Source organism: Neophocaena asiaeorientalis, unplaced genomic scaffold, assembly GCF_003031525.2.
Source record: "Neophocaena asiaeorientalis asiaeorientalis breed wild unplaced genomic scaffold, Neophocaena_asiaeorientalis_V1.1 scaffold359, whole genome shotgun sequence".
Classification (NCBI taxonomy): domain Eukaryota; kingdom Metazoa; phylum Chordata; class Mammalia; order Artiodactyla; family Phocoenidae; genus Neophocaena; species Neophocaena asiaeorientalis.
The window spans coordinates 1447316-1472965 of record NW_020174137.1 but is presented as its reverse complement, the minus strand read 5'-3'; positions in this window follow the sequence as shown (position 1 = coordinate 1472965).

Genomic DNA, 25650 nt, shown 5'->3' with positions numbered 1-25650 from the left:
GTATAAAATTGTATGTAGCAATTTTATTTACGATAGCCCAAACTGGACATAACTGGAATGTGTATCAACAGGTAGTAAGATTTTTTAAATTGCAGTATATTCATACAATGGAGCATAACTCAGCGATAAACAGGAATGAATGCCTGTGTGCAACAACATGGATAAAAATATTAAGTGAATAAAACAACAGTGCAAAAAAGAGCATATACTCTATGAATTACTCTATATGGACCATATAACAGCAAAACTATAGTAATAGAATCAGATCAATGGTTGTCTAGAATGAGGCATGGGGGACTGAGTGGGAATGGACTATGAGAGAAAAATTCTGGATGATGGAAATGTTTTATATCTTAATCTGACTATTGTTCATAATAGTGAATATATTTTTCAAAATTGGGCAAACTGTATAGTGTGTACACTCTATTTTACAGAAATCATACCTCAGTTACTAACTTTAAAGAGAAAAATCTATGCAATATCATCCATCCTCATTTCAAAAATTATGTATAAATCAACTACCAAATTATTGCTCAAGCCTTGGTTTCTCTTTTGGACTCTGGGTCATGTACCTTCCTCTCTGACTTATCACTTTCAATATTTAACAGTATTTTTAAATTTATTATCTCAAAAACAAAAACCAAACAAAAAAATCAGTTTATGTTTTCCTCCAGCTTTCACCATCTCTCTTGATGGTATTTATCTGTCATATATATTTTATCTATCATCTATCTATCCTCAAGTCACAAACCTGCAGACTAGTCTTGATATTTTTCTCCTTTATTTTTTATATCTAATACATGTTTAAATAATTAATGGAAAGTATGATGATCATGACTCAACATTTAGAGAATCTCAAATTGGTATTTTTCACTTCTAATCTTGTTGATACATCTCTATGGTATCTACTCTAATTCTAATCACCATCTCTCCATCCAGACTTATAGCCCTCAGCTTGGTCTTCCTGCTTGTTTTCTTGGCCCATTTAAAACCATTCTCCATATATCAACAAGGTAGGTATTTAGAAAGTGAAAATGAGCTCATTAAAACCCCTGTTTATATCTATTCCATAGATCTTTGTTACACTTCAAATAAAATACAAACCCCTGTCTGTATCAGATGTACCTTTGCAATATGAAGGACAATTTTTCTATAATTTACTGCGTCTCATAGATTTATTTTCAGAGAGATTCCAGTATAAAGAATAATATTCATCATATAGTAGATACCTGATAGATATATTTGAATTAATGAATGAATTTGACCACTTTCGTTACCTAAATACGCACAGTGCTTTCCTACATCGAGATTTCCATAGCTGATGTTTTCAATACCTAGAATAGTCTACCCCTAATTCTTTACCTGTACAGCCCATTCATCGTCCACTTTTTATTTTAAATGTCACTTTCTCTGGCAGGACTTCCATGACACTTTCCAGCATTTAAATTAGGTTCCACTCCTTTAATCTATTTCAAAATACCCCAAACTCTCCTTTTATTTTCACATATAGTATATATCTCTATTTAAAATTAGTATTAAACATTTAAAATACACAGAAATGTCCAGAAAATATTATATTACACATCTATATACCAACTTAACAAAGGTTAATATTTTGCCATTTTTGCTACATTTTTTCTCCCTCTCTCTCCCACCCTCCCTCTTTTTAAAAATAAAAATGTACAAATAAAGGTAAAGTTTAATTCCTACTTGGTGGTTATTTGTGCTATTCACCAAATATCTGATCCCTCTGAACCTTCAGTATAATTGCACTTCCTGGCTTCCTCCTTGTTTGATGGAGTCATGTGTGTAATTCTGGTCAAAAACTGTGAGTTTCATCGATGTCTGTCACTTCTGGACGTGTGAATTTAATTGCGCATGTAATCTCTCTTTCCCTCTGGCACAGTGAACGGTGACATTCTAGATGGTAGCTGCTCAGTTCAGCTTGAGTCCCTGAGTAAGTAGCATGAGCAGAAATATTCTCTCTCTTCTACTGATCCACAGTGGGTAGTAGCTCTTGTTGTTAAGACACTAAAAGTTGGGAGTTGTTTTACTCTGTACAATAAAACTAACCTCTCTTCACTGGTAAAGTCTACATCTCCTTATCCTTGTCACCTTCCCTATGTGAAAACTCTTATGACTCCAATGTTTATCTATAAAAATACTACTGTTTTGGGCATATGACACATATACGTACCTTTTTTTTCACTTTACGTTCTGACAATCTTTATCTATGTGGATTTTTCAAACTGTTGTATAATATTTCTTTGTAGGAAAAACATCTCTTTATCCACTCACCTATTGAGGCTAGGTGGTTTCCCCTTCCTTACTATCATAGCTTAGGAGTAAAGATCTTTGCAGATGTGCAGATGACTCTTTTTGCATATGTGCAAGAATTTCTCTAGACTGAAAGCTAATTGTATAATTGACCAATTTTGGGATCATTTCTTCAATTTTAATAGGTTTTACCAATTATTCTATGAAGTAATTGTACCAATTTAGATTCCTGTTGGTAGTATATGACAGTTCCCATTTCCTATATCCTGTCCACTACTTGGGTTTATTAGACATTTATTTTTTTGCCACTCTGGTGGGTATGAAGTGGAATCTTATGGTTGCTTTAATCTATATTTCCCTGATTACTAATATGTCTGGTTGTCCATTTGGGTTTCTTTCTGTGAATTACCTTTTAAAACATTTTACTGATAAATTTTCCAATCTAAGTTTATTATTTCATAATATTTTGTAGAATGTTTTTAATATAACCTAGATACTAAGTCTTTGTCAATTATATGGGTCTCAAATATCTGTTGCGTTTCATCTTACTTTAATTGTGGTTACTTTTAGAATATGGATTTTTAAAAAAATTAACTGAGTTAAATTTATTCTTCTTAATTAGTGTTGGTCAAGACAGAAAAACAAAATTCTGATACTTAATCTTATACTAAATATATTTTCACTTCCCCTTCTTTTACTAAGTGTTTCTATCTGGCAATGATAATCTCTGCTTGAAATTATTATTGAGAAGTTGTCTCTATCATTTTTACCCTTTCCTTTTACCTCTAAAGTTTTGTATCAGTGATTCAAATTGCTTGGAATTGCAAGGAGTTTATAGATTATTTGGGGGAGAATTTCCATCTTTATATGTTGAAGAATTGTTATTTTGATTGATTTAGGTATCCTTTTATGTCTTATGTTGATGTTTGATTTGATATTAAGATTTTCTTTACATAATTATTTCACATATTTCAAGCTTTATCTTAAAGTAACTTATGTAATTGTTGCTATTGTTTATGGCATATGGTAAAACTTACAGTTTCTGATTTTCTTAGAGCTACTGTATATCTAGAAAACTTGCTAATAATCTGCATAGCTATATTATATTTGCTATTATTTTATTCGGGATTTTTACATCTACATTATTAAGTGATATTTTTCTTTCTTATGTAGTTCCTATATGAATTGTTATACAAGCCTCATAAAATAAGTTGAGGCTCTTTTTCTATCTTCTTATTCTCTGTGGGTTATTTTTCTTGCAAGTCTGATAGAAATAGCTTATAGAAGCATCTGGGAATAGTGTTAGAAGGGGGAAACCAGGTTTTGTAGAAGATTTTTGACTGGTGGTGGTTTGTTTTCTTTGTTGGTCACAAGCCTTTTCTGGATTTCTATTTTTTAAACATATTTTAAAAATTGTTTTACAAGGAAATTATTTTCTTAGATAAAATAGACAGTATTGATTTTAAATAGTCACTTGTGATTTCATTTTAATGATACCCAAGATTTTTTTTTTTTCAGGTATGGTAAGACATGCAAAGACATGATTGTCACTGATGGAAGTTTTCATTACACTCACATGTATACAAACAATAAGCACGCACACTATACAGGGCCACATGGGGAAGCACAGAGACATGATGAGCAAGCAGAGAAAGAGAAAGTGCTGGCCGGTGCCTTTATTGTGGTTTTCATGGGAAGGACTGGGCTAGGCAAGGTAGTGCAGCTAAGTAGATTTAGGATTGGATAATTTGAGTAATTTTGGTGGGCTCTGCAATGTAGGAGTGGTCCCTAAATGTCCAGTCCCTGGCCCTGGAGTAATTAGGGGAGGAGAATAGTTCCCGGATTGTGAGAGCCCCATAAAAGGAGGTGACTGGGGATAATGGCTCCTGATTGGTTGGTTTACATATTAAAGGCATGCTCCCAGGCAAGCCATTTACTAATTCTAGCAATTAGCTAACCCTGGGAGGGGTAGTCCCTCCTGGGTCAGTAAGGCCCCAGATATTATTGAAACCAGAATAGAGAAAATACAAAAATATAGTTAATGCATTTAAAAATTTTTTCTCATTTATCTCTGTTATTTTTTATTATTTTCAGGTTTATCTCTCTATTTTCTGTCTCTATCACACACTGTAAGCTCCTTGAAGTCTAGGATCACATCTATTCATTATATCGATAGCCTCACAAAATGCGTAATATAATAACTAATATTTGTTGAATATATGAATAAATGAGGAAACAATTAGTGGGTTTTTTTAATGTTCTATTGTATCTTTTATTATTTGGCCTTTAGCCTGCTGCTTAATTTAATTAACTTTATTTTATCTAAGTTGTGCTTTTTTTTTCAATTTTTGAAAAAAAGAAAAGCTGGATTTAAGAATCTAACTAAAACTTTTTACCTAGAAGAGATTTTGACTTCCATCTTTTAGAATTCACATTGGACAGATCTGCAGGGCCAACCCTGCTTATAAAACTTACATTTGATAATAGAGCTGGGGGAAAAAAAAAGAAAATATTAAACCCATTAAACCTACATCCAGAAAGTCTCTTCCCTTGAAAGGAGCTGATATGGAAAGGAAAAAAAACTGTGAGGAAAGAGGGCATGAAATATTTTTTGGTTTACATCTAGCCTGAAGGACAGATCTTAGGCTATTTGGCCTGTTAGATAACTCTACCTCCTAAACACAAACTTTATAGTTTTAAAGGGAGGCACAAAGCAGCTTTTATTGGAAAATAAATGCTTGGTTATATTTCTATGAAACCCAGACATTTTTTAGGGAAAAAAAACAACATAAGAAGTAATTATTTAAAAAATCAATATTGTAAAATACCATGGTTTATAATATACTACAGAAATCTAGCTATTTTAATATGAAAATTAAAGCAAAACATCTAATTGGCACTGCTAATTAAGAGTAATAATATATTATTCTTGTGAAGCCCTGGCAAGAGCAAAAATCTGAAAAGGGGCAAAGATGTCTAATATTATACAATGCAAGTAGCAGCTGGTAAACTATAGAAGCTTGATGGCAAATGAGTGTGATTTTCCTAAATTACAAAATTATAAATAATTTTCACTTATTTAAGAAGGGAAGTAGCAACCCTCTTGCATATGGAAAATGGAAAACTTGGTATGCCTGAATGAAGAATAGTTTGTGTCACATGAGCCTTGTTGCCTATAATTTACTGATAGTATTTTTTATTAGTTCTCAATTCAATTCTACTTGTAAGAGAAAAAAATAATTTACTTCAGTGTTTCAGCACTTAACATATTATGACCTTCATCCTTCACTACAAACATATTTATCCTACCTTGCAAAGCTATAAGCCCTGTGGACAGGGAATGGATGTTAAAAGGAACAATCCATTCTTCTTTAAAATCGGGAAGGGACTGAGGTCCTTCCTAGAAATACTACCTCTTTATGCTACTGTCTCATTATACCCCATGTGTGATGATGCTAAGAAGGGATGTTAGTTGGGGTAATTTACAAGTGTCAGAAGCATATACGTTATTTCCCTTCTGTATCTTAGTAATGACATTGGACTTTAAGATTCTCAGAATGCTTACAGTTTCTCACGTCAACACATATTTCATGTGTTCATGACCCTTTTTGGAGTAAATTCCAATATATTCTACTTTCATATTCAACTCTTTACTATCATATGTTTACTAGATTAAATACCTTTTTGGAGGAATAGAAAGGCAGTGAGTAAGTTAGGTTTAAGTCATGACTTGATAGCTGAATGGTTCAAGTATTTCTAACACCTGCAGTGAGTTTTTCAACATGGAACTTTTGAGTCAAAGAAACAAGGAAGCACATGTCCCCAAGACTTAACTCTGGATACCTACAGGTTTAATTGCATTAAATTAATACCAGCACAATCCTTGCTTAGCTACCAAACTTGCACAATAGAGACTGGTGAAAATGTGTAGCCAATGGAGGTTAGGGAAATCCTTATCCTCTTCCGGGGCATCTGCTTTTAACTTATATTTGAACACCAAGATGAATATAAAGGGTGGCCAATTTCTTTGGTTATGTCTAAAAATATGCTTACTACAAAGAACCTTGGAACTTTTCCTGTACTTGCATACATCACCTTCCTGGCTACCTAATGCTGACTTCCAGACCTCTTGTTTCCATTCCTTCATCACCAGCCCTATTGCCACTACCGCAGTTCAGTCTCAAATCATTCCATTTGTGGATTACTCTAAGTTTCTTCTTTCCACCCCTACCCATATTTTCCACATACTTTAATAATTTGTTCTTTTTCATGCCTACTTATTGTCGAATATACCTTGTTCTTAAAATATGTTAATCCCTCTTTATTTCTATGTTTCTCAAACTGAGTTACCATATACCCTAAAGTGGATCAAGAGGCACTTGAAACCAAAGGATACACAGCTATTGCGTGTCAGGGGTTTTGTTGTTGTTTGATTGCTATTTTAGTATTTGTGGAGAAATATATTGTTATAATATTGAAATTACACCAATATATATGAAATGCAGTGTAAAATTTGTAAAGGTGATTACAAATTCAAGATTTACATCAGGCTTACCATGTGGATGATGGGTTTTACACAGTCCTATTTATTAAAAAATTTCTTTATGTTAGCTACTACTATTTTGCTCATGTTATAAACAAGGTAACAACAGCGTGGCAGGGGCAGGGAGCAACTGAGGAGGGGGAGGGGAGAAAGGAAGTGAGGAGGAGGGAGGAGCTGCAGGGGGAAAACTGGGAGAGGGAAAATGGGGGAGGAGCTGCTGGGGAGGGGAGTTCATGTTTTTTGTTTGCATGTTTATAGTCATTTAGTGAGTGTTTCAAACACTCCCTTCACTGGGCTACAGGTGAATTTCCTGATGAAGAAATAAAATTCCGCAAGGACATATTTCCAGCAAGCTATGGAACTCAGGAGCCTAGCTCTTAACCAATGACATACTGCCCCATGGAAACTTTATTCTTGAAGGAGAGTTCTGAGAGCTTACCTCCCTTTATCTTTACCTCCCTCTACCCCTTCTTATTTTGAGTGTACCTCCTCTCCTCCTACCTTCACCTGCTTCCACTCTCCCCTGCCCTTACAGTATAGTGTAGGGGACATTTGAAAAGCACTGTTTTGTTTCATGACATATGCAGGTCTTTATTAGATGGCCCATGCGCACATGTCCAATATCATCTTCAGCCTCTTATGTTGCTCTAATTCTACTGAGATTTCTTGCCTCACCTTCTCATATTTCTGAATCATTGATAATGCCATTCCTGCTGCTTGAAATCTTTCCCCTGCTCCATCTGGTTCATTTTTGTGTATTGCTGAACTCTCATCTCAAATGATACCTCTTCTATGAATCCCTCATTCTTGAAAAACAATTTTCTATTTCATTATTAATTCCATGGCATCTTGTACTAAAGAAAGGAGTTCAGCATTAGGCAGAATCAAAATAAAGATAAAAGACAAAGAAACGTGTGGAATGCTGGTCGAATGGAAAAGTGATGTGTGAAAAGAACCAGGATGACTCAAAATAGCAAAAATTAAGAATCATGCACTTCCTGATGATACCATGCAATGCCATCTATAATCTTGCCAAAGTTATTAAACCTGAATATGATCAAAGCTCTGGATCTAGCTGACTATTTGCAGGTGACAGAACAGAAAAACACATCAAAGTGCACTATGAAAATGAAAATGAGATCAGCAAAATATAGACTGTGGAACTCTACAGGTCAAATGGCCTGGTTTTTAGCACATGAATTCTAAGAAGAAAAAGGAATACAGGGAGAACCTGTAGATTTTAACAAACTTGAAATACATATTGAATTTAAGATTGGGCAAGACTAACCTATAATGTCAAAGAATGCACATGTATGTAGTAAAATCTAAGAAATACAGGAATTACTGAAATAGTCAAGAGAGTAGATACTTTGGGAGAGAAGAAGGAGGCTGTGAATGAGAAAAGGCATATGAAGGGTAATAATTCATTAACATTTTTGTATTGTGTGTTTCTCTGGCTAGAGGCTGATTACTTCCTCTTTTGGGGAGCAGCTGATTAACTCCACACCCCAAACACTTTCCTTATCTAGTTCTCACACCCTGGGGCCACTGTGCATCTTGTAATTGCCCCAGGGCCAGGTACCTGACAACTAGCCACAGCTCCTATGCCCTGGAGCCTGAGAAATTATCCAAATTATCCAATCCACAGGGAACCTGTAAAATTTAGTCAAACTCACCCTGCATGCTGTACATAAACTACCCCGCAAAAGCTGCAACTTGGTAACCTGTTACCAGATGCAACCCTTTGCGTGTGGCCCTGCCTGGCAGCCTTCTCTCAGAGCTATAAGTAACAAACACTTTTGTCTTTCCTCTATTTCAAGTATCATTATGTTGTATTATCCTGCCATAGAAAGAACCTTTAAGTCTTTTAGAACAACATATAATCTCACAAACATTACCTGTGTGCATTCTACCTTAGAAATGAGTAGAGGTTGTGTGTCACACAATGAGTAAGACCAAGATTGACAGAGGGTCCTGGAAAAATGGGGTCTAACCAGGAGACTGGTGAAGAGAAGCATGAAATGACGTCTATAAAATAAGACTAGAGAGGAACTTGTAAAGATGGGAGAAGGACCAGGAGCTATGGGAGGACAGTTCCTGGGACAGGGAAGAGAGGGTTAATGATACAGTATTTGGAAAATATATTGATAGTTTATTGACAGGTCTGTTGGAGCAGGAAGAAGAGGAAGAGGTGAGGAAAAAGGGAAGCAAATACAAGAAATGAAACAAAAGTTGAGAAAAGTGTATAAGAAAACAAAAAATCAAATTATAATTCTTATTTCAGTTGCAACTATTAGTCACATATAAAGATTAATGTAACATTGGCTATTTAACTAATAGCTAATAGTTATAACTACAATAGGATAATGGAAGGGAGAAACACAGGGTTTAAGAATAGAAACCTCAAACATAGTGAAAGGAATTCAGTAGAAAATTTGATGAACCAAGAAATAGCATTCTACAGCCATTATACAGAGCTAAGGAGACAAATATCAGAGGAAACAACTAAAAGAATTGAGAATGTTTGGCTCCAAGAGTGAGAGTACAAACTCAAAATAACAAAACATTTATTTCCACTTTCAGTAAAATGGCAACCTACTTAGGTTGCAATAGCCGAGTCACTATTTAAAATTATTAGAATATTTTTCTAATATCCTGACTCAAACTTTCTAACCAGTAACTGGCTTATGTTTGTCTTTTTTTTTCATAGTTACTTGTATTTCATCTTTTTTGTTACAGACCCTGTAATCATGCCTGGACTTCCCCAAACTGAAAACATTATGTCTATACATGATCTACTAAGTCAGTATATGATCAAATTGTAGTTTCTGAAAGAGATGCAATTTTGAATTAGTATCAATGTTTCATATTTCTCTTTCCTGAATAAAGAAGAAATATACTTTCTTGTTTCAAAGCAAAATAAATCCTAAATGCTTTCCCATATCAGTTTGAGTAATAGAAATAGATTTGGTCCATTGAGCAAAACTATCTGCATTTGGCTTAGGAGCCACAATAAACCATAGGATTACAAACAAACACAGAGATTTTAGAAATGCCCACCATCTTGTTGTACCATTCCCTAGAGGAGAGCACAAAGCTGACTTTCTCCATTGCAAAGAAATAAGACGTTTGTGTTTAGTTAAAATGTTGAATTGTATTTTGTCCATAGATTCAGAGGCCCAGAGGCAATGGGTATATTTTATGAAAATCAACTGAAATAAGTAGAAGTATGTTATATCATAATTGGAAATAGAACAGTGCCCTTTGCAGGAAGGAATGTAGACAAGGATAGAGGAGAGGAAAAATGAGGCTAAAAATATGGACTATAATCATTCTTAATGTATTATTCATTCTATTTTTAGCCAACAACCCAAAACAGATCATCGAGGCTGAGATGCCTATTTCATGGTATGCTCATAAAACAAAAACTAATTATAGTATATATATATAATATATTCACTATATATACTGTATTCATATATTCATATCTTTGAATAAGCTCAAATATCTCTAAGTGGTATACAGCATTTTGGGAACACAATTCAACCATTTAGCTTCAGACGTTTTATGCAGCAATATTTGAAGTCATAGGCAATACCTTAATTACTAAATCCATTGGGAGTTTGTATGTTTGCTTGTTTTTATGAATCTGACTTGAATATAGAGAAGGCTGGGAAAATACCATTACCTAATGGTTGTCTGATAACAGTTGTAACTAAAGAGGAAGACAGAACACAGAAGTATTAGCAGTGTCAGGAAAAAGGTTCTCTGAACAATTATGATGAGGTCTTGGGATCCACACAGTGGCTTGTAGGGGACTGGAACCCATGTATAGTTAAGGCAGGACTGCAAGTAGAAGGTGTCCACTGAAGACAAACACACAACCTAAAAGTAGCAAATTGTTTTGTTAAGGGATCTCAATGAGGACTATAGCCTAGGAGACAGGCTCTCAAATAGCTCTGAGGAAATGTTCCAAAGAGGTTAGTGAGGAGTGAGGATATATAGGAGTTGTCGCTGGGAAAAAACAAACATGTAGCAGAACTTCAAAATATTACTGCGAATCACAAAAAAACAGACATCTCAAGTTGATGATTTTAGTGCTTTTCTAGGTATTGGAAGATGCAAGAGTTTGAGCCCATTGAAATTATTCCTTAGATACGCATCTTAACTGTCTAGGGCCAGTATCCTTGCTTTTCACCATCTTGAATTCCCTTCAGGGTGCACTGTTCGGGTGGGGTGGGAGAGACTGCAGTGGCTGATGACTTGATGGTTGCAACATCCTTTATTTACTGATATGGCAGGTGATAGTCTTTGTCCACACAGGTAAAAGAGCAGGTGAAAAGAATCATCTGCAAAGTGTTGAAACAGGCCAGATAGACAGGGAAGCAGCTTTTGGAGGCAAAGCCTAATGTTGCGTTCTCAAACTTGATTGTGCATATGCTAATCACCTGGATGGCTTGTTAAACCACAGATGACGCATCACAGTCCCGGAGTTTCAGATTCAGTGGGTCCAGGGTAGAGTCTGAAAATATAGAATATTAGGTGAGCCCTGTGCTCCCGGAAAACAGCGATGGTTAAGAAATACCCCCAAACTTTTGTTTCCCAAACTTCCCCCACCATTCTGTGTTTTGAGAAATGCGTCCTCTCCAAGAACCACTCTTTTCCAAATGACTTAGAAAGACTCAATACCCACACTTCCTCATAACTCACACAGATTTGCAGATGACTCCTGTTTACTTGTGACAAAGCCAAACACAGACCCTCCACCTTTCTGTTCTTAGTCTCCTGGAGTAGAACTGTTTGTTCCCCTGAAAAGAGCTATTTGCTGAGATAAACTCCCTTTCAGCTGACTGACACATCCCCTGATTGCAGAACAATCACCACGTAAATCATTCCTCCTGCAACTTGTTTTCTTCTCACTACAGAAGTCTAAGGCAAAACCAACCTGCTGAGACACTCAGATCTTCTATTTTCAGTTTTGCCCTATTGCAATGGTTTGAATAAAACCAGTCTCCTTACGTTTTTCTTTTTTGTCTTCGGTAGGCCCAGAATTTTACATTTCTCACAACTACCCAGATGATGCTCGTGCAGGAGACCACACTTTGGAAACTGCCACCCTAATGCAATTATGGGCAATTGGGAGAACATCTGATTCACCCTAGTAAACCAAAGGTAAGCCATTACGTATGTAAAGATGGTAAGTAATTGCAAAATTTTTTCTCAGGTGAAAATTACGACCTGCACTCAAAATGGAGGAAACCCACCTCCTAGGTCTCGGGGGTGAAAGAGTAAGGTTTCTCTGCAGATTATGACGTTATGGCCTATCACTTGGCAAGGAGACATTCCCCAAAGTAGTGTGACCCAGGCACACGCGGAAGGCGACAGGCCTGTAGACCTGCAGAAACTGAAGGAGGAAAGGGGTCCTTCAAGATGTGGTAAGTAATCCCAGACTTTAAACGTTCTACCTCCTGTATTATTGCTACCATAGTGGTTAAGTCACGGCTATAGTTTGTTTATGACGCCATTGTTGTGTAGTTCTCAGGTTTGAGTCACGTTTCTGTAAGGTCGGATCTTAACAAACCGCACCGCGAAACAAAGGAAAGCTTCAAGTGAGCGTTATGAGGGAGCGCTCCGGGCGAGGTTCACTGGTCCGAGAGAAAGGGGCCAGAGAAGTCGCGTCCAGTACTGGATGAGGGGAATTTTTATTGGGGTAAAAGCAGAAGGCGGCTTGCAAGGGGAGGAGGTGGTTTGCTGTACAGGGTAATTCCTTATTTGGTGAGGATACAGCAGGGCCAGGTTTTGGTTGGTCTGTTGTGGGGCGTAAGCCCATTTTCCCTTCCCGTCAGCCCCATTGTTTTCTGGGCAGGAAGATTAGAGTCTCTTGTTGATTCCCGGAACAGGTGAGGTCGTTATGTCCCAATGCCTCTCCTACCTCATACTGGTCTATGTTTTCTCTTACCCGCCCCGGCCTCCTTTCACCCGGGCTAACGGACCTTACAGTTTCCATATCTTGTCAGATAAAAACAGAAACAAAAGGCCCAAACTCTATTTTAACTTGAGAAAACAGAGATGAAAATACCTAACAGAATTCATGCTTAAATAAACAGTCAGCAATGTTTTAAACATTGCCTCTGTATTGGTCTTTCACGCCAGCAAAGTTAACAATTTGTGTGCTGCATCTTAGAACAGCAGTGTAGGCGCTCTCTTGCATTACAAACCTCGTGGCACGACATTTCTATCTTTGGCCCAGCATTAATGATGTTCCATTCTGACCCTCTTGTGTGAAGGCAGAGCTGGAGAGTACAGCTTTGATAGCAGTGTTTACATGAATGTTTGATAAGCATCTGTCAGCTCCTAGCCCTCTACAAGCCTAGGAACACAAAAGAAGCCAGGGAACCCTGGAGCTTTTGCCACCTGAAAGCAGTCTGGTGCTTTTGCTGAATTTCAAATCAGCATTGAGACTGTTCTCTTTGTAGCTCAGATTGTAATTTATGTATTATTTACTCAAAGAGAACAAACGATAAAAGACAATTGCTTTTTCTAAAAAGGGTTTTGATTATGGAGGTCAGAATTCTTTTAATGTACACTTATCTTGCTACATTTTGTTTGTTCCCACTGGACACAAAATATCATGCAGATTGAAGTAGATTTGACAGGTTAAACTGAGTTTTAAGAATATTGACTCTTCCTCTTCCCCCCTCCTCCAAATCATTATGTATTTATTCCTTGAAATAAAAGATGGTGCTTAGGAAAGGCTTTGTCTGTGTACAAACAGAGCAATCTATATTTTGTGTGTCTTACTGTGGGGCAATTCAGAAAAAAAAATTTTTTACATGTTGATTGGTTTTGAATTTTCTTGAGACCCTCACACCTTTCTTTTGGCAATTCATGTTGTGCTCTTTGTTCAGTAATTCACGACTCCTGAAATAGGACTAGAGACAACTTTTGGTTTTAGACAATTCAGAGATATAAAAAGTTAAAAATTCTGTGGTGCCAGAAATACCAACTTCATCCTCTTAAAATAACGTCTTTGCAAATTCAGTGGCATTTCCGCCACAGAAAATGGATAAAATAGCGTACTGGTGCCTGGTATTCTATAAATATCAGGTATTAGAAAATATTACAATTAGCATTGTATAGTCTGCATATTATGCTGTCCTAATGAAATGGTATATATAAATATGCTTTCATTAATGGGAAGCCCCTCAAAAATAAAAGACAGGGAAATATTCAAAAGAAAGGACAAGGCAAGATATCTAATAACCTGGAGGTGCCTCTCATCTTTCCTGCTGACTATTTGTGTTAAGTTGACTGAGTTGTGTGATCTCTCTCAGCTTGTTAAATTTGTTTGAATTTCTGGATCAAGCTATTCTTGGAGCTACTTTTATCCTTTGGATTTTTGATTTACATGAGCCGATATATTGTTTAAAATACAACAACACTTAAACTGGATTAAGACTGTTTTAATTTGTAACAAAAAAAACTTTTGAATAATATATCATTTCTACTTAGAGTCAATTCACCAACATACTATCATTAGATACTCAATTTAATTCATCTTTTTTGGTACAGATCCATTCCCTCTTCTTATTATGGCTTGGATTTTCTTATAGATATGTGTTAGGATTGATCATTTATATTTTTAACAAATGTTTTCCGTGTTGCATTATCTTTGTAAATGATTAAATTAGCATTCTACTTCTATATTGACTTTCTGAGTGGGTCTATCCGAGGCGGGGGATATGCTAGCTACGATATCACGTACACACACATTCTGGTACGCAGGAGAACTATCACAGAAAATGAATAAGTTTATTCCAATTAATAAATTAGAATTCTGCTTTTATTACTCCTATGAGCAAGATTTATGGTTATACACCATTGAGAGATAACTTCCTATTGATCTGTTGACAACGACAAGTTTCTAATCAATGTTTTAAGGACCAACCCTGTAAAACGGTAGATTCACTATATGATGACTACCTTCCTACCTCCCATCTTGACTGTGGCTCCTGTTTGGATATGATCCTACCAACCTTAATTCAGAAAAATAAGCATGCCTGAGTTATCTGAGCATAATTTTAATAAGACATTTCTTTTACATTTTTACAACATAGATATGGAAAATTTGGAGAAATGTGTGTGGCTTTGCAAAATTTGTTCCTTGGATGTAACATGAAAAGCAGGTCAAGTGAATACATAAGCTTGAGAAATGCTACGTTCTACTCTATAAAACATCCTTCTTTATTAAGTTACATCTAAAAATGGTTAAGACCTTTTCAATATTGAAGACCTAATTTGACCACAGCACTTTTATTTCATGGAATGTCTCAAAGGATGTACTTTGGGAAACATTTGACTAGTGTGAGGGTTGCATGAAAAATGGAGTGGGCATTAGGATTAGGGGAATAGTTTATAGGCAACTCATTCATAGCCTTGATTTTAAGCCAGATATTATATTTTATTCCTTTGTACAAATAAGGTTATTAAAGAGCTCAGGATTGGGTGTGACACTTTCATATTTGTACCTAAGTATGATAGTTTTGAGTAGCTTTATACAATAAGTTATATCTTCTGGTATTAATCACTTAAAAGTGAATTATGCTTTTTTCTCTAGATGATGAGAACATACATGCTAATTTTGTTCAATCTACTTTTCCATACTTTTCAAATTTTATTATTTTTTTTTAATTGAGATATAATTGATGTACAATGTTCTGTTAGTTTCAGGTGTACAACAAAGTGAATCAGTTATACATATACATATGTCCACTTTTTTTTTCTTTTTAGAGTCTTTTCCAATATAGGTTATTACAGAGTATTGAGTAGAGTTCCCTGTGCTATACAGTAGGTCCTTATTAGTTATCTATTTAAAATATAGTAGTTTGTATATGTCAATCCCCAATCTCCCAGTTTATCCCCCCCTTCTCCCCCTGGAACCATAGGTTTGTTTTCTACATCTGTGACTCTATTTCTGCTTTGTAAATAAGTTCCTTTGTACCGTATTTTTTAGATTCCACATATAAGCAATATCATATGACATTTGTCTTTCTCTGTCTGACTTACTTCACTCAGTATGACAATCTCTATGTCCATCCATGTTGCTGCAAATGGCATTATTTCGTTCTTTTTTATGGCTGAGTAATATTCCGTTTTATATATGTACCACATCTTCTTTATCCACTCCTCTGTCAATGAACATTTGGGTTGCTTCCATGTCTTGGCTATTGTAAATAATGCTGCAGGGAACATTGGGGTGCATGCATATTTTCGAATTATGGTTTTCTCTGGATATATGCCCAGGAGTGGGATTCGTGGATCATATGGTAGTTCTGTATTTATATTTTTAAGGAACCTCTATACTATTCTCCATAATAGTTTTACCAATTTACATTCCCACCAACAGTGTAGGAGGGTTCCCTTTTCTTCACACCCTCTCCAGTTTATTGTTTGTAGATTTTTTTGATGATGGCCATTCTGACTGGTGTGAGGTGATACCTCATTGTAGTTTCGATTTGCATTTCTCTAATAATTAGTGATGTTGAGCATCTTTTCATGTGCTCTTTTGGCCATCTGTATGTCTTCTTTGGAGAAATGTCTATTTAGATCTTCTGCCCATTTTTTTAATTGGGTTGTTTGTGTTTTTAATACTGAGCTGCATGAGCTGTTTGTATATTTTGGAGATTAATCTGTCACTTCATTTGCAAATATTTTCTCCCCCATTCTGTAGTCTGTCTTTTCGTTTTGTTTATGGTTTCCTTGCTTTGCCAAAGCTTTTAAGTTTAATGAGGTCCCATTTGTTTATTTTTGTTTTTATTTTAATTACTCTAGGAGGTGGATCAAAAAAATATTGCTGCGATTTATGTCAGAGTGTTCTGCCTATGTTTTCCTCTAAGAGTTTGATAGTTTCTGGCCTTACATTTAGGTCTTTAATCCGTTTTGAGTTTATTTTTGTGCATGATGTTAGAGAGTGTTCTAATTTCATTATTTTACGTGTAGCTCTCCAGTTTTTCCAGCGCCACTTATTTATTTGATAAACAAGTTTACTCTTAGGCATTTAAAAATTAATGGTTCTTCATTTAAGGAAGATCAAAAAATCTTAGAATACAGTATTAAATATTGAGGAAAGATGAGAGGATGGATGCAAAATTAACAGGAGAAAATATAACAGTCTATGATTGATGTTACTAATTAGAGGAAATAAAGAAGAGGAAATAGTTGCGAAGCATCTTGAAAATGCATGTGTGTGTTAAGAATTGATAAATATATAGATCCGGCAAAGGATGGAAAGGACTAGGTTTCTTGGATTGTGTAGAGATATAAATAAATCACTGCCGTCAAAGAACTTATTTGGAGAAAGAAAACTAATATACACAAATCCACTTAAAATATTTAATCACATTGCATAGACTTGACTAGAAGAGGAAGTAGAGTTTATAGAAATGGAGATCAAGGATACGTAGACGATATAAAGAGACAAATATAGGAGACGATGAGGTTTACAAGGAAGATTTAGATAAGCAAAGGTGAGATACAAGGGTGACTGAATACAAGAGCTGAAGAAAGAGGATGGGATCTGAGTGTGGCATATAGAGGAGAGAATGACAAGGCAGGTCTCACTGAAGTTGCTGCTGTGTGATCTAAGGGAACAAACAAAATACAACTTTTTCTTTACTTGGAATAAAATACTTGGGTTCATTTATTCACTTTGAGAATCTGACTGAATTAATAGTGTCCAAGATGTCACTTCCTTAAATGTTACATAGGAGTCCTGAATGTGTTGCCTTGAAAAAAGAAGGAGCTGGTCTACAAATATCCTGCCAAAGAAAAGAGCTTGGAAGTGTTTAGTGACATAATACACAACCAGAGAACAGTGAGGAGGGAGGAGTGGGGAGTATAAGAAATGTTTGGAGAGAAAAATCAAGGGTGAAATCAAGCAGGGCTATAGGCATGATAAAACTTGGGGTCCTTCTTTAAGTGCAATAGGCAGGCCTTAGGGAGTATTAAGCAAGGTAGTAACATGATCCTAGTTACATTCTAAAGAGCTTACTCTCTGTACTGAATAAAGATTGATCCAAGTGTGAAAGAGTGAAAATTGGGTCAACTTGAAGCCTAGTGCTGTAGTCCTGGTAAAAGATGGAAATGTGCTGACAACATGTAATAAAACATGTAATAAAAATAGTGGATAGATTGGTGATAGATGTTTTAGGTAAATCAACAGAAATCAGTGATTTGGATGGAGAGTGAAGGAGAAGAAATCATCAAGAAAAATTTGCAGGTTTTTCAGTTTAGTAACTGGGTGACTGTTGAGTGTTAACATTTACTGCAAAGGAGGAGATATAATATGAATATTTTTGAACAATTCTAGATCTTTTAAGAGATTTTAAAGTAAGCACGCACACAAACACGAAGGAAGATGTTACTGGAGGTAGTATACAACAGACTGAAAGAAGGGAGTAGATTCAGAGAAACTTAAAAGAAAGTTTTTACAGCAAAAGCATTTGGGAATATGGACCTGGATCAAGATTGTGGATAGAAGTGGGAATTCTGTAGAAAGAGTAGCTCTTAGAGGAATGTCTTAATAAGAAATTCCAGAAAAATTTACCAATAATTTCTTCCCTATCACTTACTCAGAAGATTAATGATTTATCTACAGTCATTCAACAAGTTTAACCTTTGGAAAGTCATTCCCCTTCAGCTAACTGTCTGTTTCCTTAATCTTAAGAGAGGGTAAATAAGGAGATACAGCTCATCCAACACTAGACAGATTGAGTTTCTGAAGCAAATGATAAATTTAGTCTTTCCTTGTGTGTTAGTGGAAAGAAATCACATACCTTGAGCAAGTCTGTGAAAGATTCAGGGTTAACAGCTGAGATTTACTCTCTGATATTAACTTGGGTATTTGTACAGATGATTTCTGAAGGCAATTAGTACAATATATATCAATAATTGGCAAACAACACTTCAGTGAGCTTTAAGAGAAAATTTTTTTCTAAAACACTGAAATTGTAGCTAGAGAGCAAAGTGTATACTTTTGCAACATGGTTGTATATATGACTAAAATTTTAATAGTATAATTACCTCTAACGTGACTTAACTGAGAGCTAAGACTGATCTGCATTAATAAAAGCCTACAAAAAAGAATACTTTAAAAAGTGAAGTTATATTAGTTTAGTCTGCATGTAATTATTCAAAATAATAACAAAATTTTGCTATATACTGTACCCCCAAAAGGTGTTTAATAAGTTGAAAAGGATAAGTTTAAATTAGTACATAGCACTATTGGCAAACATTTTTGAATGCATTTAAATTCTTTCCAAGGGCATGAGAAAAAACAGGTTTCATATAAATGATAAATATTCACCCCCAAACAAATATACAAAGCAACAATAAGCTTGTTTACTATAAAAATAGGTGAATATTATTTTCTCAGTGTCCTCTGAATTAAAACCAATTTCAAGTTACTAGAATTTGTTTTTCAAAAACTGTTATGTAAATGATATTTAATAATATTTTGTTAAAGTTGCATAATTTAAAAAGCAGATAAGGCTATAGATTTTTTCTTAATGAAGCCTTTTCCATTCAGATATACTAAAGCTTAAAATATAAATCAATTTTTAAATTTACATTAAAATAACAAAGTGTTAAAATTAGAGACTGTGTAGATCTTTTATTTGACATATTTCTTTAATACTTTTTAATCAGTTAAAAATATCTTTATTTTCACCCCCCAAGGGTAATAATTTATGTATATAGTGTGTATTTTTCTAATATTCAATTTTTTTTGTGACAGCTCATTAGAATGCACACAGACAAACCCAGGAGGAAATTTTAAATAATCTATATTACTTTTCCAGTAAGAATAAAGAGTAAAATGCTAATTGATATTTGGTCTGTTGTTCTACAAGCTGTGAAATACATTGTGCATTATATACTATACAACTAGCTTAGAGTAACAAAATCCAAGAGACGGTAAACTCTTAATAGCTGTATGTAGATACAGTTTTTATATATAGATGTGTATATAACATGTGTAAGCATATATTTGTCAACATGTATAGATATTCATACTATTATTCAAAAGAGTCTTAGTGTATTTCTACATCTATTATTTCTATTAGAAACTTTTATTCCTGAAAATTCAGTCCATTTCAGATTAACATCTGAACAGCACTACTTTAAAATGGTAAAAAGCAATGCAGAAAATGCATTAAGCAAAACTCAGTATGATGACCATTAAGATATTCTATACTTTATATTTGATAGTGCAAATCTCTAGAAACTTCTTACCTTATCAATCTGTTCCTTATACCTATGCTTACTTCTAAAATAATATAATATTAATACAAGAAATCTCCTGGAATCCTGGTAGAGAGCCTACATAACTTGAAGGCTTTCTATATACCATGCCATTTTTCCTTAATAAACTCAGACATTGCATCTATTATCCATAGGAGAACTAGCCTTCTTTACAAGACAAGTAAGACTCTGAGCAAAGTGGTCTCTGCCAACACTTCCAACTGCAGTTCCCCACCACTCTGTATCATACCACACCACAGGAAGACCAACCATTGAGATGATCTCATGTTTCTATCGTTATTCATCCTGTTCCCTTCACTAGGAATTTCCTCCCCATGGATAAATTCATTTCATTGTTGGGCATAAATTCAGGTACCGTTTCCTCTGGAGCCATTTGCTAATATCTCTATTTCACCACTTATCTGATTTGCTTTTTCCTCTGTTCTTATAATGTCCTGTATATGTTACTAGCATTTTACTATCCAGAATATAGTTCATGCATCTCTTTTTAATTAATATACTCTCTTCATTGAGCAGTTTTAGGTTTAAAAAATAATTGAGTGGACAGTATAGAGAGTTCTCATGTACCCTCTCACCCTTTCCCCAATTTGCTTTATTATTCATATCTTTCTTTAGTGTAGTACATCTATTACAAGTGAAGAACCAATACATTACGAATAGTGTCCATGGTTATATGAGGTTCACACTTGTGTTGTACATTCTATTGGTTTCGGCACACATATGTATAATTACATGTATCCACAGGATAATACAGAATAATTTAATTGCTTTAAAAATTCCCTGTAATCTACCAGTCATCTCTCCCTCCCTTCAAACGAGGCCCTGGCAACCAGTGCTCTTTTCGCTGTCTTTGTAGTTATACCTCTTCCAGAATGTCATATATTTAGAATCATACAGTATGATGCCTTTTCAGATTGGCTTCTTTCACTCAGCAATATGCATCTAAGATTTCTCCATGTCTTATCATGGTTTAATAGGTCATTTCTTTTTATTGAACAATATTCCATTTTATGGATGTGGCACAATTTGTTTATCCATTTGTCTAATGAAGGATGTTTTGATTGCTTCCAAGTTTTGACAATTATGAATAAAGTAGCTATAAACATTCATGTGCAGGTTTTTGTGTTGACATAACGTTTCGCCTCATCTGAGTGAAAACCAAGGAGTGTAATTGCTAGGTCATATGGTAAGAGTGTATGTCTTGTAAGAAATTGCCAAACGCTCCCAAAGTGGCTGTACCATTTTGCACTCCCATCAACAATGAATGCGAATTCCTATTGCTCCACATCTCCACCAACATTTGGTGTTCTCAGTGTTTTTGATTTTAGCTACGTATCTAATAGATGTGTAGTCATATCTCATTGTAATGTCAGTTTGCAATTTTCAAATGACATGATATTAAGCATCCTTTCATACGCTTAATGCCATCTGTGTATCTTTTTCATTGAGATGTCTGTTCAGATCTTTTGCCTATTTTTTCATTGGTTTAATTGGTTGGTGATTTTCTTACTGATGAGTTTTAAGAATTCTTTGTATATTTCTTCATACCAGTCCTTTATCAGATAAGTATTTTGCAGATTTTCTCCCAGTATGTGGCCTATCTTTTCATTCCCTTAATACTGTCTTTCACAGGGCTGAACTTTTTATTTTTAATAAAATGCAACTTATCAATTTTTCTTTCATGGGTCATGCTTTAGGTGATGTATTTTAAAAGTCACCACCATACCCAAGGTCACCTTTACTCCCACTATCTCCTAGGGTTTTTATGGTTTTTCATTTAGATCTAGGATTCATTTTGAACTAATATTTATTAAGGTATAAGGGGAGTTTTTTTGGGTTTTTTTCCATGTGGATGTCCAGTTGTCCCAGCATCATTTGTTGAAAAGATTATTCTTTCTCCATTGAATTGCCTTTGCTCCTTTATCAAATATCAGTTGACTATATTTGTGTGGGTCTATTTCCAGCTCATTTTATTTTCCGTGGGTCTATTTGTCTGTTCTTTCACCAATACCACATTTTCTTGATTAATATACTTTTAAACTGAGTCTTGAAGTTGGGTAGTGTTAGTGGTCCAACTTTGTTCTTCTGCTTCAATATTTTTTTGGCTTTTTTGGGTCTTTTGCCTTTACATGAGACTTTAGAATCAGTTTGTCAATATCTACAAAATTACATCCTGGGATTTGGATTGGACTTGCACTGACTCTTCAGACCAAGTTGGGAAGAACTGCTATCTTGATAATATTGAATCTGCCTATCCATATACATAGAATAGCCTCCATTTCTTTAGATTATCCTTGTTTTCTCTCACCAGAGTTTTTTGGTAAGTTTCCTCATATAGACTTTGAACGTATTTTATTAGGTTTATACCTAAACATTTCCTTTTATGTGCTAATGTAAATGCTATTATGGTTTTAATTTTAAATTCCAATAGTTCATTGCTAGTATATAAGAAAGCAATGGATTTTGTATATTAAACTTCTATCCTTCCAACTTGCTATAACTGCTAATTAGTTTAAGTAGATTATTTTTGTTGTGGTATCTTTGGGATTTCTGTACAATCATGTTAGCTGCAAATAAAACAGATTTATTTCTTCCTTCCATTTTGTTTCTTGTCTCACTGCATTTGCCAAGACTTCTGGAACAATGTCGAAAGGGAGTGGTGAGAAATGTATATCTTTTCCTTGTTCTTGATCTTAGCAGGAAAACATCTAGTTTCTCACCATTAAGTTTGATACTTGCTTTCTTTTTTTTTTTTTTTTTAGTAGATGTTACTTAATGAATTGATGAGGTCCCCCTCTATTCTCAGTTTGCAGAGAATTTTTATTACAAATGGATGTTGAATTTTTTTCAAATGCTCTTTTTGCATCTATTGATAAGATCATTTGATTTTTATTCTTTAGTAAGTTGATATAATGGATTACATAAATTGATTTTTTGAATGTTGTACTAGCCTTGCATACCTGGAATAAATACCACTTGGTTTGATGTGTAATCCTTTGTATACATTGTTGGATTCAATTTGCTAATATTTTGTTGAGGATTTTTGCATCTGTGTTCATGAGAGATATTAGTTTGTAGTTTCCTTGTAACATCTGTAACTGATTTTGGTAATAAGGTAGTTCTGGCTGCATAGGATGAGTTATAAATATTTCCTCTGCTTCTATTTTCTGGAAGTGATTGAAGAGAGCAGGTATAATTTCTTCTTTACATGTTTGGTAGAATTCACCAGTGAATCCATCTGGGCCTGATGCTTTCTGTTTCGCAAGATTATTAATTATTTATTCAATTGGTTTAGTAGTTATATCTCTATTCAGATTTTCTATTTCTCCTTGTGTGAGTTTTGGTAGAGAGTGTCTTTCAAGGACTAAGTCCATTTCATCTAGGTCATCAAATTTGTGGGTATAGAGTTGTTCATAATATTCCTTTATTTTTCTTTTAATGTCCACGGCAGAAGAGATGGTCAGTCTTTCATTTCTGACATTAGTTATGTGTGTCTTCTCTTTTCTTAATCAAGCTAGAGGTTTATCAGTTTTATTGATCTCTTCCAAGTACCAGCTTTTGGTTCCATTGGTTTTTCCTGTTGTTTTGCTGTTTTCAATTTCATTGACTTTCATTCTACTTTTTATTATTTCTTTCTTTCTGCTTGCTTTGAATTTATTTGCTCTTCTTTTTCTAGTTTTCTAAGGTGTAAGCTTAAATGATTGATTTTTAAATCTTTCTTCTTTCTAATACAAGCATTTGTTGCTATAAATTTTCCTTTAAGCACTGATTTTTTTAATGCATCCCACAAATTTTGTTTTGTTTACTTTAAAATATTTAAAAGATATTTATTGATACTTCTCTTTGACTCATATTTTAAGAAGTGTGTTGTTTAATCTCCAAGTATTCTGGTGTTTTCCATCTATCTTTCTGTTATTGATTTCTAGTTTTTTTCTTTCAACACTTTAAACATTTCACTCCACTCACTTCTTGTTTGTATAGTTCCTGAAAAGAAGTCCAGTGTTATTTTTATCTTGGACCTTTATAGGCAAGGTCTATCCCCACCTCCCCATCCCGGCTTCTTAAAGATTTCCTCTCTGTCTTTGATTTTCTGCAGTTTGAATATGGTATGCCTATATATAGATTTTTTCTTTTTTGGAATTTTTTTGCTTATTCTCTTTAATTTCTGGGTCTGTGGTTTGTCATCATTGCTTCAAAGATTTCTTTTTTAATTTAATTTAATTTTTATTGAAGTATAGTTAATTTACAATGTTGTGTTAGTTTCAAGTGTACTGCAAAGTGATTCAGGCATATATATAATATGCCTTTTCAGGTTCTTTTCCATTGTAGGTTATTACAAGATACTGAATATAGTTCCCTGTGCTATACAGTAGATCATTGTTGTTTATGTATCTTAAATATAGCAGTATATATATTTTAATCTCAAGCCCAAATGTTACTTTTGTTCCTTTCTCTCTTACTTTTCCTTCTGGTATTACCAATATGTGTACATTACAACTTCTGTAATTATCCCAGGTTTTGTATATTCTATTATATCTTTTTCATTTTATATTTCTCTTTGCATTTACATTGTGGGAGTTTCTATTGACATTTCTTCAAGCTTCTTCAAGCTCCCTGACTGTATTCAGTATATTAATGAGCCCATCAAAGGCATTCTTCATTTTGGTTACAGTGTTTTTAATTTTTAGCATTTCCTTTTGATTCTTTCTAAGAGTTTCCATCTCTGTGCTTACATTACCTATATATTCTCACATGCTGTCCACTTTTCCCATTAGAGCCCTTAGAATATTAACCATAGTTGTTTTAAGTTCCTGATAGGATAGTTTCAACATGTCTACCATATCTGAATCTGGTTCTGATGCGTGTTCTGTCTCTTCTGTATGTTTTGTGTATTTTAGTGTGCTTTGCAAATTTTTGTTGAAAGCGTAACACATACTGTGAAAGGAGCTGAGATAAACATGCCTTTAGTGCGAGGTTTTATGTTTATCTGGCTAGAGGTTAGGCTGTGTTTACTGTAAGTGTAGTTATCAGAGGTAAAGTTTCCTCTGATATCTTTTTTTTTTTGGTTTCCTCTGTTGTGTGTGAGTTTCCCTAGAGTGTGCTTAAATAAAGCCTAAGATATACATTTCTCCCCATTATTATACAGGAGCTCTACTGATGTGGTGGTAAAGCTAGGTATTTCCTTTCCCCCACTTGGAAGCAGGAAGTGGCTGGAGTTAGTTTTTCCCTTTGCCAAGGTCAGTTAGGCTCTGGTAAAATAATTTATCTCGAGGGGAGTCCTTGTTAAGAAGAATAAAATATTCTGGGAGTATTTCAGAATGGCTACTTTCCTCTTCTCCTGCTGGAAGCATAAGTTTATTTTTCTCTGATCTTTACTGTGAGAACCTGTAGGGCTCCTGAAGGTGAAACTAATAAAAGTGCAGGACCTCCCTAAGACTATCCCCTGCCCCCTGGAATTTTTAACTCTCAGACATGCCCACACTGAAGCTCCAACCATTAGTCAATCACAG